The 16,526-nt window shown below is 44.6% G+C and overlaps 1 protein-coding gene across 2 annotated transcripts in view; it reads right to left on the bottom strand.

The window, feature by feature from the left end:
* ATOSA (atos homolog A) overlaps positions 1-16,157 on the bottom strand; it is a 60,195-nt gene extending 44,038 nt beyond the window's left edge. For both annotated transcript variants that reach the window (XM_075857985.1, XM_075857984.1), the window contains exon 1: positions 15,060-16,157. The gene's annotated coding sequence lies outside the window, so the exon portion shown is untranslated. The remainder of the gene's footprint in view (positions 1-15,059) is intronic.
* Positions 16,158-16,526: the final 369 nt, after the last annotated feature.

The raw sequence follows: 16,526 nt of genomic DNA, 5'->3' as shown, positions 1-16,526 counted from the left end.
GAAATGTATGAATAAACTTGGGGGCGAGCGTCTACGCAGGCTGACAATGTCCAATCAGACACTTTATTCTTTACATGGATTGTTTTAGGTATCAGTAGGAACGAGGACTCCCCCTCTTGGTCCAACATTTGCCCGGAAAACATATTAGAACAGGGTATTTTGGGAATTTTAGTGCTACAACGCCAGCTGTGAACCACAGCATCAGTTCTATGAACAATCCAAACGGCCTCATTAATGGGCCAGTTTAATTACTTATTTTGTACAGTGGGCAGAGCTCAATGCCAACCATGCAGGTCAATCAAAATAGGAACTATTTTTTGTCTCCAATTGCATATGGGCAGGCGCCAACCACAAGCACCCCTATATTATCCAGTAAACTATAGAATTATAATTTGACGATCCCAAGCATGGCGTGATGAAGATTGCTAATAAATTACCTGCAATTTGAGCAATCTCCGAACATATGACGGTAGGTAGGCAATGAAAATATTCAAGATTGGATCCAGCAATTTCTAGTAATGTTCTTGCACACATGTCGGACTGAAGAATGCTATGTAGCAACAAATCCTCCTCACACGGTATACAAGGAGTGAATGCATTTACGTCCAGTCAGTGATGCGGCGGCTTGTTACACACCTTTGTTGTGTTTCCATAGTAGACAACAGTGTTAGCCGAGAGGGCTACAGATGAGGCCTGAGGAGCATGAGCAGCTTCTGCTCCAAGACATTCGCCTTTCACAAAGGAGGCAGAGAAAAATAAGCACATAGCAACAGCTTCTGGTTGGACAGAGTTTGTCCTCAAACCCTCCAGAAAAACGGCTTCTATGGTTTCCTGCTTCTTTGGCAGCTAGAGCACTGTTTGGGTTTCTCCTCCTGTGAACTCCGCTTTATTTTGCTCCACTTCAGGATATTAAGCAAGAACATCCACAAGTCATAAAACAACAAAGAGCTCTGCTGAGGCGCAATGTTACTAATGTTACCAGAGAAGCTTAACCCCATAATGACCAGGCCTGAAAAGGCCATAACCCTGTCAGGACCAGACTTATTTTCATGCTTGTTTTTTTCCTTCCCGCCTTCAAAAGGTCCAGGGCTTAATGGTTACGGGACAGGTTGTACTTTCTAATGGTACGATTTAATATTATGTGTGATGTACCGGGAAGCTGGAAAAAAAAATATTTCACAATGGGGTGTAATTGGAGAAAAAAACAGCAGTTCTGCCATTTTTCTTTTTATAGGTTAATATGTAGTTTTTATTAATACCATTTTGGGGAATATCAGGCATTTCAATCACTTTTTCTAAAATTTTTGTGGGGGTTGAAGTGGCAAAAAAAAAAAAAATTAAAAAGTGATACGGCCATTTGTACTTTTTTTTCCCGCTACAACGTTCACAGTATTGGATAAATATTTTTATAGTTCGGGCATTTTGGGACGAGGGGATACCTAATGTGTTTGTTTAATATTGTTTATTTATTTTTAAACGTGATCTAGGAAAAGAGGGCGATTTGAATTTTTATAGATTTTTTATTACTTTTATTTAGCCTCCCTAGGGGGATTGAACCTGCGATCATTAGATCACTTATGCCATAGACTGCAATATCACAGTATTGCAGTCTATGGCAAAATCAGTGTATTGCCGCAGACAGGTCTCACTAGCAATCTTCCTATAGTAGGACTGGGAGCGTTCACAAGGCTCCCAGCTGTTAGAGGAATACACCTGCTCCCACGATCTCATCGCGCGGGAGCCGGTTATCGGCCCCGAAGAGAAAGGGGCAGTAAAGACCCCTCGGATGCCGGTAGTCACATCTGAAACCGGCATCTGAGTGGTTAAATGCTTGCAATCAGAAATGTTTCTGATCACAAGCATTGCCGCTGGGTCCCTGCTGTGTAAAGGTATGTTCACACAGCTTATTTTCGGGCCAAAAAAAAAAACAAAAATGGGAGGTAGAACGCCTCCAAACATCTGCCCATTGATTGCAATGGGAAAATAGCGTTCTGTTCAGACGGGCCCTTGTTTCACGCGGCCTATTTGAAAAACGGCCGCGAAAAAGAAGTGCATGTCACTTCTTGAGCCGTTTTTCATTGACTTTTTGGAGCTGTTTTTTCAATAGACGGCCGTTAAAAAAAAAAAAAACGCGGGCTGCTAAAAAAAAAAAAAAAAAAGGGCTGAAAAATCAGGAGCCGTTTTCCCTTGAAAACATTTGCACAGCACTAGCAATATAGCTATATCGCAATGTGCAGCCACATAAACACACTATAACATTACTGCAGTGTCCTGACAATGAATGTACAGGGTGGCCCATTTATATGGATACACCTAAATAAAATGGGAATGGTTGTTATTAACTTCCTGTTTGTGGCACATTAGTATATGGGAGGGGGGAAACTTTTCAAGCTGGGTGTTGACCATGGCGGCCATTTTGTATCCAACTTTAGATTTTTCAATGGGAAGAGGGTCATGTGACACATCAAACTTCTCGAGAATTTCACAAGAAAAACAATGGTGTGCTTGGTTTTAACGTTACTTTATTCTTTCATGAGTTATTTACAAGTTTCTAACCACTTATAAAATGTGTTCAAAGTGCTGCCCATTGTGTTGGATTGTCAATGCAACCCTCTTCTCCCACTCTTCACACACTGATAGCAACACCGCAGAAGAAATGCTAGCACAGGCTTCCAGTGTGCGTAGTTTCAGTTGCTGCACATCTCGTATCTTCACAGCATAGACAATTGCCTTCAGATGACCCCCAAAGATAAAAGTCTAAGGGGGTCAGATCGGGAGACCTAGGGGGCCATTCAACTGGCCCACGACGACCAATCTACTTTCCAGGAAACTGTTCATCTAGGAATGCTCGGACCTGACACCCATAATGTGGTGGTGCACCATCTTGCTGGAAAAACTCAGGGAACGTGCCAGCTTCAGTGCATAAAGAGGGAAACACATCATCATGTAGCAATTTCAGATATCCCGTGGCCTTGAGGTTTCCATTGATGAAGAATGGCCCCACTATCTTTGTACCCCATATACCACACCATACCATCAATTTTTGTGTTCCAACAGTCTTGTAGGGATCTATCCAATGTGGGTTAGTGTCAGACCAATAACGGTGGTTTTGTTTGTTAACTTCACCATTCACATAAAAGTTTGCCTCATCACTGAACAAAATGTTCTGTGTAAACTGAGGGTCCTGTTCCAATTTTGGTTTGCCCATTCTGCAAATTCAGTGCACCGATCTGGGTCATCCTCGTTGAGATGCTGCAGCAGCTGGAGTTTGTAAGGGTGCCATTTGTGAGTAGCTAATATCCGCCGAAGGGATGTTCGACTGATGGCACTCTCCAGTGACATGCGGCGAGTGCTACGCTGTGGGCTCTTGCTGAATGAAGCTAGAACAGCCACTGAGGTTTCTTCATTAGTGACAGTTTTCATGTGTCCACATTTGGGCAAATCCAACACTGAACCAGTTTCACGAAACTTGGCAAGCAGTTTGCAAACTGTAGCATGGGAGATGGGTGGTCTCGTAGGGTGTCTTGCATTGAAATCTGCTGCAATGACCCGTGTACTGCGTTCACCAGACATCAACACAATTTCTATCCGCGCCTCACGTGTTAACCTCTGCGACATGTCAATGGCTGTAAACAAAGAGAAGCTTGTAAATAACTCATGAAAGAATAAAGTAACGTTAAAACCAAGCACACCATTGTTTTTCTTGTGAAATTCTCGAGAAGTTTGTGTCACATGACCCTCTTCCCATTGAAAAATCTAAAGTTGGATACAAAATGGCCGCCATGGTCAACACCCAGCTTGAAAAGTTTCCCCCCTCCCATATACTAATGTGCCACAAACAGGAAGTTAATATCACTAACCATTCCCATTTTATTTAGGTGTATCCATATAAACGGCCCACCCTGTACATTACCGCCAGCCAGGACGTGATGTCTATTCAGAATCCTGACACTTCGCTAATACAATCCCGACACTATAGCACAGCAAGCGTAATCTCGTTTGAAATGACCGATTACATCATAATCTCGCGAGATTACGCTTACTGTGGTGTCAGGATTGTGTTAGCATAGGGTCAGGATTCTGAATACACATCACGTCCTGGCTGGAGGTAATGTATATTCATTGTCAGGACACTGCAGTAAAGTTATAGTGTGTTTATGTGGCTGCACATTGCGATATAGCTATATCACTATGTGCTGTGTAAATGAATGGAGAGAAGTGTATGACGCTGATTGGTCAGCGTCATACACTCATCTGTACAACGCCCACTTGGCCATATAGTAAAACACGCCCAGTTGTCTATTAAGAAACTTATTAGCATAAAGCTAATATAGGTCATAAGTCAAAAATGATTGTTTTTCTAAATGAAAAACACTGCTGTAATCTACATTACAGCGCCGATCACATCATGTACAATATAGGGCACTTATAATGTGGTGACAGAGCCTCTTTAAACCTGGAGTGTGGTGATTTTTCAGGAAAAGAAAATAAGCGTTAAAGAGGCTCTGTCACCAGATTTTGCAACCCCTATCTGCTATTGCAGCAGATCGGCGCTGCAATGTAGATTACAGTAACGTTTTTATTTTTAAAAAACGAGCATTTTTGGCCAAGTTATGACCATTTTTGTATTTATGCAAATGAGGCTTGCAAAAGTACAACTGGGCGTGTATTATGTGCGTACATCGGGGCGTTTTTACTACTTTTACTAGCTGGGCGTTCTGACGAGAAGTATCATCCACTTCTCTTCAGAACGCCAAGCTTCTGGCAGTGCAGACACAGCGTGTTCTCGAGAGATCACGCTGTGACGTCACTCACAGGTCCTGCATCGTGTCAGACGAGCGAGGACACATCGGCACCAGAGGCTACAGTTGATTCTGCAGCAGCATCGGTGTTAGCAGGTAAGTCGATGTAGCTACTTACCTGCAAACGCTGATGCTGCTGCAGAATCAACTGTAGCCTCTGGTGCCGACACGATGCAGGACCTGTGAGTGACGACACAGCGTGATCTCTCGAGAACACGGCTGTGTCTGCACTGCCAGAAGCTGGGCGTTCTGAAGAGAAGTGGATGATGCTTCTCGTCACAACGCCCAGCTAGTAAAAGTATTAAAAACGCCCCGATGTACGCACATAATACACGCCCAGTTGTACTTTTGCAAGCCTCATTTGCATAAATACAAAAATGGTCATAACTTGGCCAAAAATGCTCGTTTTTTAAAAATAAAAACGTTACTGTAATCTACATTGCAGCGCCTATCTGCTGCAATAGCAGATAGGGGTTGCAAAATCTGGTGACAGAGCCTCTTTAAGAAGTGTCACCAGCTAAAGAATCTCTCCAACGTGAGGACCTTTTCAAACAATTCATCTCAGCTTACGTACATTTGGAAGAATGATTGTCCAGAGAAGAAAAGTTGAGTGCTACCATTAGTCCTGTGTCATGCCAACAGTAAGGCTGGGTTCACACAACCTATTTTCAGACGTAATGGAGGCGTTTTACGCCTCGAATTACATCTGAAAAAACGTCTGCAATACGTTGGCAAACATCTGCCCATTACTTTCAATGGGCTTTACAATGTACTGTGCCGGCGACCTGTCATTTTACGCGTCGCTGTCAAAAGACGGCGCGTAAAATTACAGCCTCGTCAAAAGAAGTGCAGGACACTTCCTGGGACGTTTTTGGAGCAGTTTTCTCATAAACTCCAATGAAAATAGCTCCAAAAACGGCCGTAAAAAAAACGCAGTGAAAACGCCGTGAAAAACGCAAGTTGCTCAAAAAACGTCTGAAAATCAGGGGCGGTTTTCCCTTGAAAACAGCTCCGTATTTTCAGACGTTTTTTGTGCTGTCGTGTGCACATACCCTAAAGCATCCAGAGACCATTCATGCTGCTTTTCATCCAAGGGAGTCGGCTCACTCTCACAATTTTTCATAAGAACACTTCCATGAATAAAGAATGTTATCTAAACATCCTCCAAGAGCAACTTCTCCCAACGATCCAGGAGCAATTAGGTGATGAACAATGCTTTTTCCAGCATGATGGAGCACCATGTCACTAGGCAGAAGTGATAACTAAGTGGCTCGGTGAGCAAAACATTGACGTTTTGGGTCTATGGCCAGGAAACTCCCCAGATCTCAATCCCATTAAGAACCTGTGGTCAATCCTCAAAAAGTGCTGTTTAGGCAAAAATGGGTTGCCATCAGTCATGATTTGGCCCAGAAACGGATATCCAGCATGCCCGGGAGAATTGCAGAAGTCTTAAAAAAGAAGGGTCAACACTGTAAATATTGAGTCTTTGCATAAACTTGATGTATTTGTCAATAAGTTTAAAAACTTATGAAATGCTTATAATCGTACTTCAGTATACCATAGAAATATATGACTAAAAGATCTAAAAACACTGAAGCAGCAAACTTTGTGAAAAGCAAAAATTCGCGTCGGTTTTAAAACTTTTGGCCAGGACTGTACTTGGTCTGCTACAACGTTTAGGTAGGTGGTACGCGTCCAAGTGACATCCACATGAATGACAGGACCGACGGTTTCCCAGCAGAACATTGTCCAGATAATCTGCCTCCACCGGCTTGTCTTCATCCCATAGTCCATCCTGGTGCCATCTCTTCCCATTGACGTGCACCCTGCCATGAACATGTTGTAAAAAAATATGTGATTAATTCGACCAGGCCACCTTATTCCATTGCTCCATGGTCCAGTTCTGATGCTCACGTGCTCATTGTAGGTGCTTTCGGCGGTGGACAGGGGCCGGCGTGGGCACTGTGACCAGTCTGCGGCTACACAGCCCCAAACGCAGTAAGCTATGATGCACTGTGTGTTCTGACCTTTCCAGCATTCTCATTTTCAGCAATGTAGGTTATAGTCAGACCAGACGGGCTAGTCTTTACGCCCCACAATGACCCTTGGCCATCCATGACCCTGTTACTGGTTCACCAGTTCTCCTTCTTTAGACCAACTTTGCATTCCAGTCACTGCATTCCAGGAACATCCCACAAAACCTTCGGATTTGGAGATGATCTGACCCAGTCGCCCAGCCATAACAATTTGGTCCATGTCAAAGTCTCTTAGATCCTTATACTTGCCCATTTTTCCTGCTTCTAACACATCAACTTCCAGACCAAATTGTTCACTTGCTGCTTAATATATCCCACCCCTTGACATTGGGAACCCCGCGATCAATAGAATGAGGATCCCATGTCCCCGGTACGACGACATGTTGTGGAGGAGTTTTAATGGAGCTGCGTTGCAGGTGAGGAAAAACAGGAGACACTGAACCCCTGTTCTAGTGATCAGTGAGAGTCCCAGTGGATAGGTGATAAATGGGTTTAACAAGGAAATCCCTTCTAAAAAATCCACACATGAAGGCCCATCCTGCTGCTTGACCCAAAGGTGAAGAAACAGCATAACCTTTTCATTTGGCCAGATCCGCCTGTCCACATCACATGGCGTTGCCTATTTAAGCCAATAGAACATGGGCAAAATCTTGCTAAATGCAGACATCTCCTCAACATCAATTACCACTCGGGTCAATAATGTCAGCACTTTGTCGTACACCGGCAGCAACATTCTACAATGTATTACAATAATTATAGCAATAGCAGGTTTTATTGTTTCTGAACACTTTGTCAGTAATGTAGGTCTGTACCCCTCACTTGTCAAATACACAAGGCCAGACTTTATTTACTGGGTGAAGGTAGCACTTTGTTAATACAGATTTATTATGCAGATACCAGTGCAACACGGCTTGCTTGCTCAATCAGGTTTTCCATTGTACACCTCCATGATAGGAGAACAGAATAAACATTGAATGCAGAACTGAGGTGTATAAGATACAGAAAATTCACTGAAGTGATAAAGGAGTAAAATGTATAATTTTTATTTCATGGCCATCTAAAAACAGGGGTACAATCACCACTGTGAAAAGCCCAACCGTGTATTTTAAAAACGTATTAAACAATTAAATACTCCAAGTCCTGATTCGTTTGCGAACCCTCTATGACTGGGTATATACAGAGATATCAAACATGGAATCAGCGTTTAAACATTGGTGTGACAGTGGTTTAGATCCTAAAAACACACCGGAGCCTGCAGTTAACCGCACCTAAATCTCCTGATGTTAAGGATACACAACAATGCCACTGCCCCCTACGCAAAAATCCCCTCACTTAACCCGACCCTACGCGTTTCTATACTTATCATCAGGGGTCTGTAGCTTGGTCAGTCTGGCCAGGATGCCAGCGATATTTCTTCAGCAGCAGATATTCTACTGCACAACACGGAAGCATGCACGCATAGATGTCAGCGGCATAGATGACATCTATGCGTGCATGCTTCCGTGTTGTGCAGGCTCCGGTGTGTTTTAGGATCTAAACCACTGTCACACCAATGTTTAAACGCTGATTCCATGTTTGATATCTCTGTATATACCCAGTCATAGAGGGTTCGCAAACGAATCAGGACTTGGAGTATTTAATTGTTTAATACGTTTTTAAAATACACGGTTGGGCTTTTCACAGTGGTGATTGTACCCCTGTTTTTAGATAGCCATGAAATAAAAATTATACATTTTACTCATTTATCACTTCAGTGAATTTACAATTTTTTCATATTTGTGGGAGCACAATATAGATCGTTAAAATACAGTGAATTATTGTGTATAAGATACAGACTTTCTGTTAGCCTGTTGATCTGAGCCAAAGGGGCACAGCGATCAGACGAGCCCTTCTATCCCTTCATTCTAGTGATTGGTTGGGAATTAGTCAGTGCCTCCATGGGAAAAACTTCAAGCTACCTATGAACAGAATGTTACAACGAGGGTATGTTCACACGGCCTATTTTTGGGCCGTAAATGCCTGAAAAATCGGAAGCAGAACGCCTCCAAACATCTGCCCATTGGTTTCAATGGGAAAAACAGTGTTCTGTTCTGATGGGCCATTTTTTTACGCGGCCGATTTGGAAAAACAGCCACGTAAAAAGTGCCGGTCACTTCTTGGGACGTTTTTCATAGACTCTACTGAAAACAGCTCCAAAAACGGCCGTAAAAACCGCCACGAAAAACGAAAGTGGCTTAAAAAAACTTCTGAAAATCAGGAGCTGTTTTCCCTTGAATACAGCTTCATATTTTCAGACATTTTTGAGTTTGCGTGCGAACATACCCGGAGAGTGAAGACTGACACACAGGAACAGGTGTACAAGATCTGTGGTTTGTGGATTTAATTTAAAGAGGCTCTGTCACCAGATTTTGCAACCCCTATCTGCTATTGCAGCAGATCGGCGCTGCAATGTAGATTACAGTAACGTTTTTATTTTTAAAAAACGAGCATTTTTGGCCAAGTTATGACCATTTTTGTATTTATGCAAATGAGGCTTGCAAAAGTACAACTGGGCGTGTTTAAAAGTAAAAGTACAACTGGGCGTGTATTATGTGCGTACATAGGGGGCGTTTTTACTTCTTTTACTAGCTGGGCGTTCTGACGAATCAGCATCATCCACTTCTCTTCACAACGCCCAGCTTCTGGCAGTGCAGACACACAGCGTGTTCGAGAGATCACGCTGTGTCGTCACTCACTTCCTGCCCCAGGTCCTGCATCGTGTCGGACGAGCGAGGACACATCGGCACCAGAGGCTACATACAGTTGATTCTGCAGCAGCATCGGCATTTGCAGGTAAGTCGATGTAGCTACTTACCTGCAAACGCTGATGCTGCTGCAGAATCAACTGTAGCCTCTGGTGCCGATGTGTCCTCGCTCGTCTGACACGATGCAGGACCTGGGGAAGTGACGTCACAGCGTGATCTGCCAGAAGCTGGGCGTTGTGAAGAGAAGTGGATGATACTTCTCGTCAGAACGCCCAGCTAGTAAAAACGCCCCGATGTACGCACATAATACACGCCCACTTGGACTTTTACTTTAAACACGCCCAGTTGTACTTTTGCAAGCCTCATTTGCATAAATACAAAAATGGTCATAACTTGGCCAAAAATGCTTGTTTTTTAAAAATAAAAACGTTACTGTAATCTACATTGCAGCGCCGATCTGCTGCAATAGCAGATAGGGGCTGCAAAATCTGGTGACAGAGCCTCTTTAAGGCACTTTTACACCGGCCGATAAGCGGCCAGTGCAGCGAGCGCCGATCTATCATAATGCTCTAATAGGTTTCTATGGGACCAATGTATGGCGAAAGAGCACATGAACGTCTTGATAACTGGAGTATATGTTATGGTGCCTTTTTTCAACAATAGAAATCAATGACCAGACACAACCAAGAATGTAGAACAAGTTGGCACGCGATACGTGTGAGGAGGCCCATCCTGCCAGGTATTATTTTTACTGTAGGAGGAAAGGGTTTATTTTTTATTATTCTACAGAGGCAGAACAGGGTCTCAGAGCTTGGTATTGTACACTAAAGTGCAGGGTCCCGAGTGGATTTGTGTCCTGATCTATTGCAATAACATATAAGTAGGTAATTCATATGTGTATGGCTGAAATAGGACATTACAGTCTGAGCCCGCTGCGGACAGGGGCCACTGCGAGTGAACACAGTTTGTACGGGGCACTACATATATAATGGATAATGAAGAATAAAACGCTGAAGATCCCATGCTTGTATTTATCTAATGCATTAGTGACACAGACCTTTCAGAAGCCCTCAGTAAACTCCTCTCAGCTACTGCCTTCCTCTATGGCGGAGTGCCCCCATACACTGGCATCACATGAAACCTTTGGTACACTTGGACTTTGCTGAATGTTTTATCTTTCTGTACAGATCCTTCCAAGCACAAAATCATATTGTAACATCGGTCAAAATCAGTGACCTACTGGCTGCTGCTGGTCACCTCAGTTATTGACGTCACATAGTAACAAAAGATCTGCGAGCACAGGAGTCAGGACATTGGGCTGTCATACACAGAACAATGACTAAAGTAACATGAAGCGGGCATGAAACTTTCTGACTGGGTTATGCAACAATTATCTGTTTCAATGTAAACAGCAATCCAAGCACCAAGGCTTTAGTTACCAAAGGACTGCGTTTACCAACACGGACTAAACCTGAAAACCTACGCAGGTCTTAGCAAAAATCCTTGAAGATCAAAACACAAGGTCTGTGCTATTTTCAGCATATCTATGTTAAATATGCGGGCTGATGGAGATAATTCGGAGCGGTGTTTTCTCTCCAAGTAGGGGGAGGTGGGCTCCGCTCATTGAAGAGTCAGGGCTATTGGGTGGCTTTAATGAAGCAAAGCGTACAAGCAGAAAGCAAAATAAAGATCCTTTATAAGAGGGCTCTTGTTCAAAACCAAGCGGGGGAAACCCCCCCCCCCACAATTAACCCCTTCTCCCCAATAAGCAGAGCTACAGGTACAGCGCCAGGTATCTCCACAAATGCCCTGCAGAAATGTAGCGATTTGAAAAATGTAAAATATTTCCGCCGCGGATTTCACAGCAAATTCATAACAATTCTGTGTTACATGCATAGTTTTATGTGGATTTTAGCCCAAAGTGCAGAGTCTGCAGTGAAAATCCACAGCATGCCCTGAATTCGGTGCAGATTTTTTCCCTCTTTATGTGGATGGGGTTTTTAAAACCCCATAAACACGTAGGCCCGGTTCCCACGGGTCGGATATGCTGCGTAAAAACTGCACAGCGTATCAGACCTGGAACCCGTAGCACCTTCCGTCCGAAAAATCGCACCACTTTGGAATTTCCGTTGCGGAAAGCAGCGCTTGGAAAAAACAATTCAGTCGGTACTTAACCCCTCCCTCTTCTCTGCACATAGTCTGGCCTATTACGATGAAGTTGCAGGCCATGTGACGCTGCAGCCTGTGATTGGCTGCAGCAGTCACATGGGATGAAACATCACTACAGGAAGAAGGAGAGTGTAAGGGTATGTTCACACTGCCGATTTTCAGCCGTTTTTCAGGATGTAAACACCCCGAAAGACGGCTAAAAATGCAGGGGCTGAATGCCTCCAAACATCTGCCCATTGGTTTCAATGGGAAATATGGCGTTCCGTTCCCACGGGGCATTTTTTTTTTTTTTTACACGGCCGTTTTCAAAAACAGCCGCGTAAAAAAAAAAACTCGTAAAAAGAAGTGCATGTCACTTCTTGAGCAGTTTTTCATTGACTCAATAGAAAAACAGCTCCAAAAACGGCCGCAAAAAACGCAAGTTGCTTAAAAAACGGCTGAAAATCAGAGGCTGTTTTCCCTTGAAAACAGCTCCGTGTTTTCAGCTGTATTTTGTGAAGCATGTGAACATACCCTTATGGGTAAGTATGATTTCTTTTTTTCCCCAGAGTTGCGATTTTTGCGGCGTAATCGCTGCGATTACACCGCAAAAGTCACAACACTCGGCTTTGTCGCAGGCTTTGCATCCCCATTGAATTCAATGGTGAAAACCCGCAACAGAAAATCAACAAAAACGCAGCAGAAATTGACATGCTGCGGATTTAAATTCCACACCGCAGGTCAATTTATGAACGTTTACTCTGCGTTTTTTTTCCCTCAGCGTGGGCATGAGATTTTAGAATTCTCATCCACGTTGCGGTTACTGTAAATGCTGCAGAATTCAGTTGCGGTGGTTCTGCAGCGTTTACGCTACGTGGGAAACCGGCTGTATTGTACTATAAAATGCTGCGGATTTTCACTGCAGATTCTGTAGCGTGTAAATTCACCCTAGGGCCCCTGTGAAAGTAACGGATTTTCAGTCGCAGAAATTTCTGCAACAAAATTTCCATGTACATATAAAAGTAACAAAGCATAATTTAGTTTGTAAATGTAAAATCCAAGGCAAAAAAAAAAAAAAAAAAACAACAAACCCATGGCCAGAAGCATGGGGATCTAAACCCCCCCCCCCCCCCCAAATTGAACTTACCTGAATTCCACCACTTCGGAGATGACCTACTGTCCTCTACTAGCCTGTACTGGACAACGAGCAGCATTGGCATGAGCCACCTAACAGGCAGCATAGGAAATACGACAACTGCCAACGAATATGATGGCGCGGTGGCGGACACAGACAGCAGAGTGCTCCCATGCGAGAATAGTATATGGGCCCCTTGCGGTCACATAGTTCATTCCTCTTATGTCTCCAACAATCCACAAGTCATTGTGAGCCATGAAATTCATTGGCTTACATGCAATCTAATAGATGTAGGAAGTGGCTTTTGAAGGGAACCATGGGCCCCTTTACCTGCTGTGCAGGTGGCACATATGGCATATCTGCCACTGCGTTGGCTCTATATAAGAAACAGGACGTAAATACATAGTTGATGCCCTGATACTTTAACATTTCCCCAGCAGAAAAGGGCTATTGTACAAACACAGGGAAACATAAAAATGCAATGAATGCAGTCTTATGACCTGAAGCAAAGCCACAGCCTGTACCAAGCCAGAGTGGGCAAAGTGAACAGACTTTGGGTGCCTCAAATTTAATCCCATTTAGCACCATAAACACTGCAATAAATTAGTGGACAATAACCGTCTACAACGTAGTGCCCTATGTACCCTATTCTTGCTGCCCTCATTTCAAGGCACAGAGACCATATTCTACATTTTACAAGCTAGACGACAATTTATAAAAAAAACAAAAACATTCAAGTCTCAGTGAAGTCCACGAGGAGGGAATGCATATTTATATCAAAACCGAGACAAGATAGGCCAGACTAAAATATCAAAACACTCTTTAACCGCTGCCTAAAATAGGCCTTCGCTTTTAGGTCACCAAGTTCTCATGTTCTGGTCATAGTACCCTGAAATATATATATATTTATTCTTTATTTACCCCTTCACTGTTTATAAGTAATTTTTTTTGGTCTATTTTGATCTACCAGTAACCAAACGCAATGATGTTATGGACTGAATACATACACAAAAGGGGTCAGGCTGCGAATGGGTCACATAGGAAACATTGCACAAGTTCTACCCCTGAGTTATGAGGATGCGGACAGTCATTGTTTACTGCCTAGGAAAGTCCATCATACTTTGTAGTCACACCAGACGCTCCAGTGTAAACATAAGCAGCTCGGTTATTTATGGGACGTACACAACTTCTAACTGGTGTAACGTGATCTATATTCCACAAAAGACAAGCTCGCTTTTGTACAGATCAGCTGCTCCTCAGATACTACACAACCTGCCAGCTCAGCTATTCATTGGCTTAACCCTTCGCTGCCTGTCCGCTCAATCACAAGTAACTTGACACCCCAGGAAGAAAAGCCTGACTGTTCTGGTGAAGCTGGACTGATAGGAAGGTCACTAATCATTACAATGTGTGCCCAGAAGTGGTAGTATTGTACAGATAGATGTGACAGCAATAAAGTGACATTTACAGGCTGTCATAGTTGTGGCAATTACAAAGCTGCGAGACAAAGACCCACACAATACAGCATCATCCCAATAATACACAAAACAGCATTTCCCCACTCATACATAGAACGATATAAATGTGTGATGTGTATATGACAAAGAGAATACAATCAGCAATAATGCTACAAGGCCAGATATACATATGACGGACTGTATAGGACTGTAATACATCCCCAGTTTCATCATACAGGGTGACATTACAATTATATTCATATAATGGGACAGATGTTTGCCCTTCCAGCAGGGGGCAGCACAGATGACCTGTGGATAGGCAGCCTGTACAATGGTGTCATAAAGCATTACCGTATACAGCACCAATAAGAATATCTCAGCAGTGGAAACAAAGGGAAGGAGGAAGCCTATGGCCCAGAGTCTAGAAATGAGACAGGCAGGCCCCATATAGGAGGGCAGCTAGACAATATGTGCCCACCACCTACTAGCAGATGCCAGTGACCTACTTCTCAGACAGGTGAAGATCTGGACTGTTTAACTGAATCTAAAGCCCAGACACAGCATCATCCTCGTGAATTATTTGAATACCAACTACACACACAGCATACGAGGGGGGCACATAAAGAAGAAATGGGGGGGCACAGCGGGGTGCTCCTTTCACTGTGGTGGGGCTATATTGGCTGCAGTAGTCCGGCCACCGCAGGCAGTAGGACACTAGACACACGGGCTGCGTTTACCTCTGTCTGGCTTCATCCTCTCCGCGGTGTCACAGGAAGATCTCATGAGCGGCAGAGGGGGGTCCTCCTCACTGGGGGGCACTTTATGTTATGAGAAGCCGGGGGGAGAACAAGTGTCCTGGCCGCACATCGGTGGTAAAGGCCTGAAGTCCCTGGTCAGCAGGCACCTAACTGTCTGTCCCTGGCACTCACTGAGCAGTGCCCACACTGATTACCCGGCCACAGCCTATTTATAAACTGCGGGCAGCTCTCACCAGCATCAACAGACAAGAGGAACCCGCGGGCTGTGGGATCGGTGGGTGACTCAGCCGATAGGGTCACCGCCAGGCAATCCACGTCTGGTTAGTGCCTACAAGGCGTACCCTGCCATCTACACAGCTGATTCCTGCCCCCTCCTCCGCCTCCCTGCCAGGTCACAGCTGACACATTGTCACTCCAGTTAATCAATAAGCGATCAGCAAGGTCGCCGATCGACCGGGTCACTGGAAGAAATGTGCGCCCTGATCGCCGCGATCTCTCCAGTCAGGGGACTTTACTGACTTCCCCTCAGCTCACAATTGTGGAATATCGCTGCCCACTTATCTCAGTGACCTGGCCCTGCGTCCCCCACCTTTGCTAATCCCACGGCCATCCTCCCTCTCCTGACAGGTTTTAAAGCATCGTCAGCCCTCTCCTTGTCAGCTCCCCTCCCGCTACATGTAACCCAGGCTCTGCCAAATGCCTTCCCAAGGCTCGATCCTCTGCACCATCTCCCCTGTTCGGTCCTGTCCTCCTCTCCCCCTGGCCTCAATGCAAAGGGCGATTGCCCGGACCATGAGAGCCCCGCTGGTACATGGGACGTTAGGGAGTACTCGGGAGCCTGCACTCATCAACTTGTCAACGGAAAGCAAGTCACTGACTAAATGTCGTCCTGTCCCCAGTGCGAACACACAACCTCCTCAGCTCCTCCTGTCACCCCGCTGACCCCACCACCTCCTCCTCCTTCCTCACTGTCTCTCGACTGTCACAACACAGTCTATACTGCGGGCCGACGGGTCACGTGTCCCGACAACAGCCAATCCCCTGTCGTCACTTCCTCTGGCACTTGAGGCTTAGCCAGGACCTGCGTTGCCGTGGTAACGAGACCGTGAGAACCCTCCGCCTCCGGTGTTGATAATATTCTCCGGTCTCAGTGCTGGCACGTACGTGCCTTTCACAGGCATAAGGCTTAACACTATATATACACACGTCGGGTGTATGTTCTGGGGTTCAGGTGCTCTGCTTCAATACATTTATAGCCGTAGAATTTACATGTAGGGGCGCGCAATGTGAAGGCCTGCGCATGCGCCCCCTTGGTGCTGCTGTGGCTGGATGTCTTCTGTGCAGCTGCTAGTCTAGTCGTCAAGTGCGCTAGAATGGTTTAATAGCAGGTTGTTATTATTATGTTAATATACTGTATTCACATGTATGCAAATGATAGTGCACCCC

Source organism: Rhinoderma darwinii, chromosome 3 (assembly GCF_050947455.1).
Source record: "Rhinoderma darwinii isolate aRhiDar2 chromosome 3, aRhiDar2.hap1, whole genome shotgun sequence".
Taxonomy (NCBI): Eukaryota; Metazoa; Chordata; class Amphibia; order Anura; family Rhinodermatidae; genus Rhinoderma; species Rhinoderma darwinii.
This window is presented reverse-complemented; position numbering and strand designations above follow the sequence as displayed.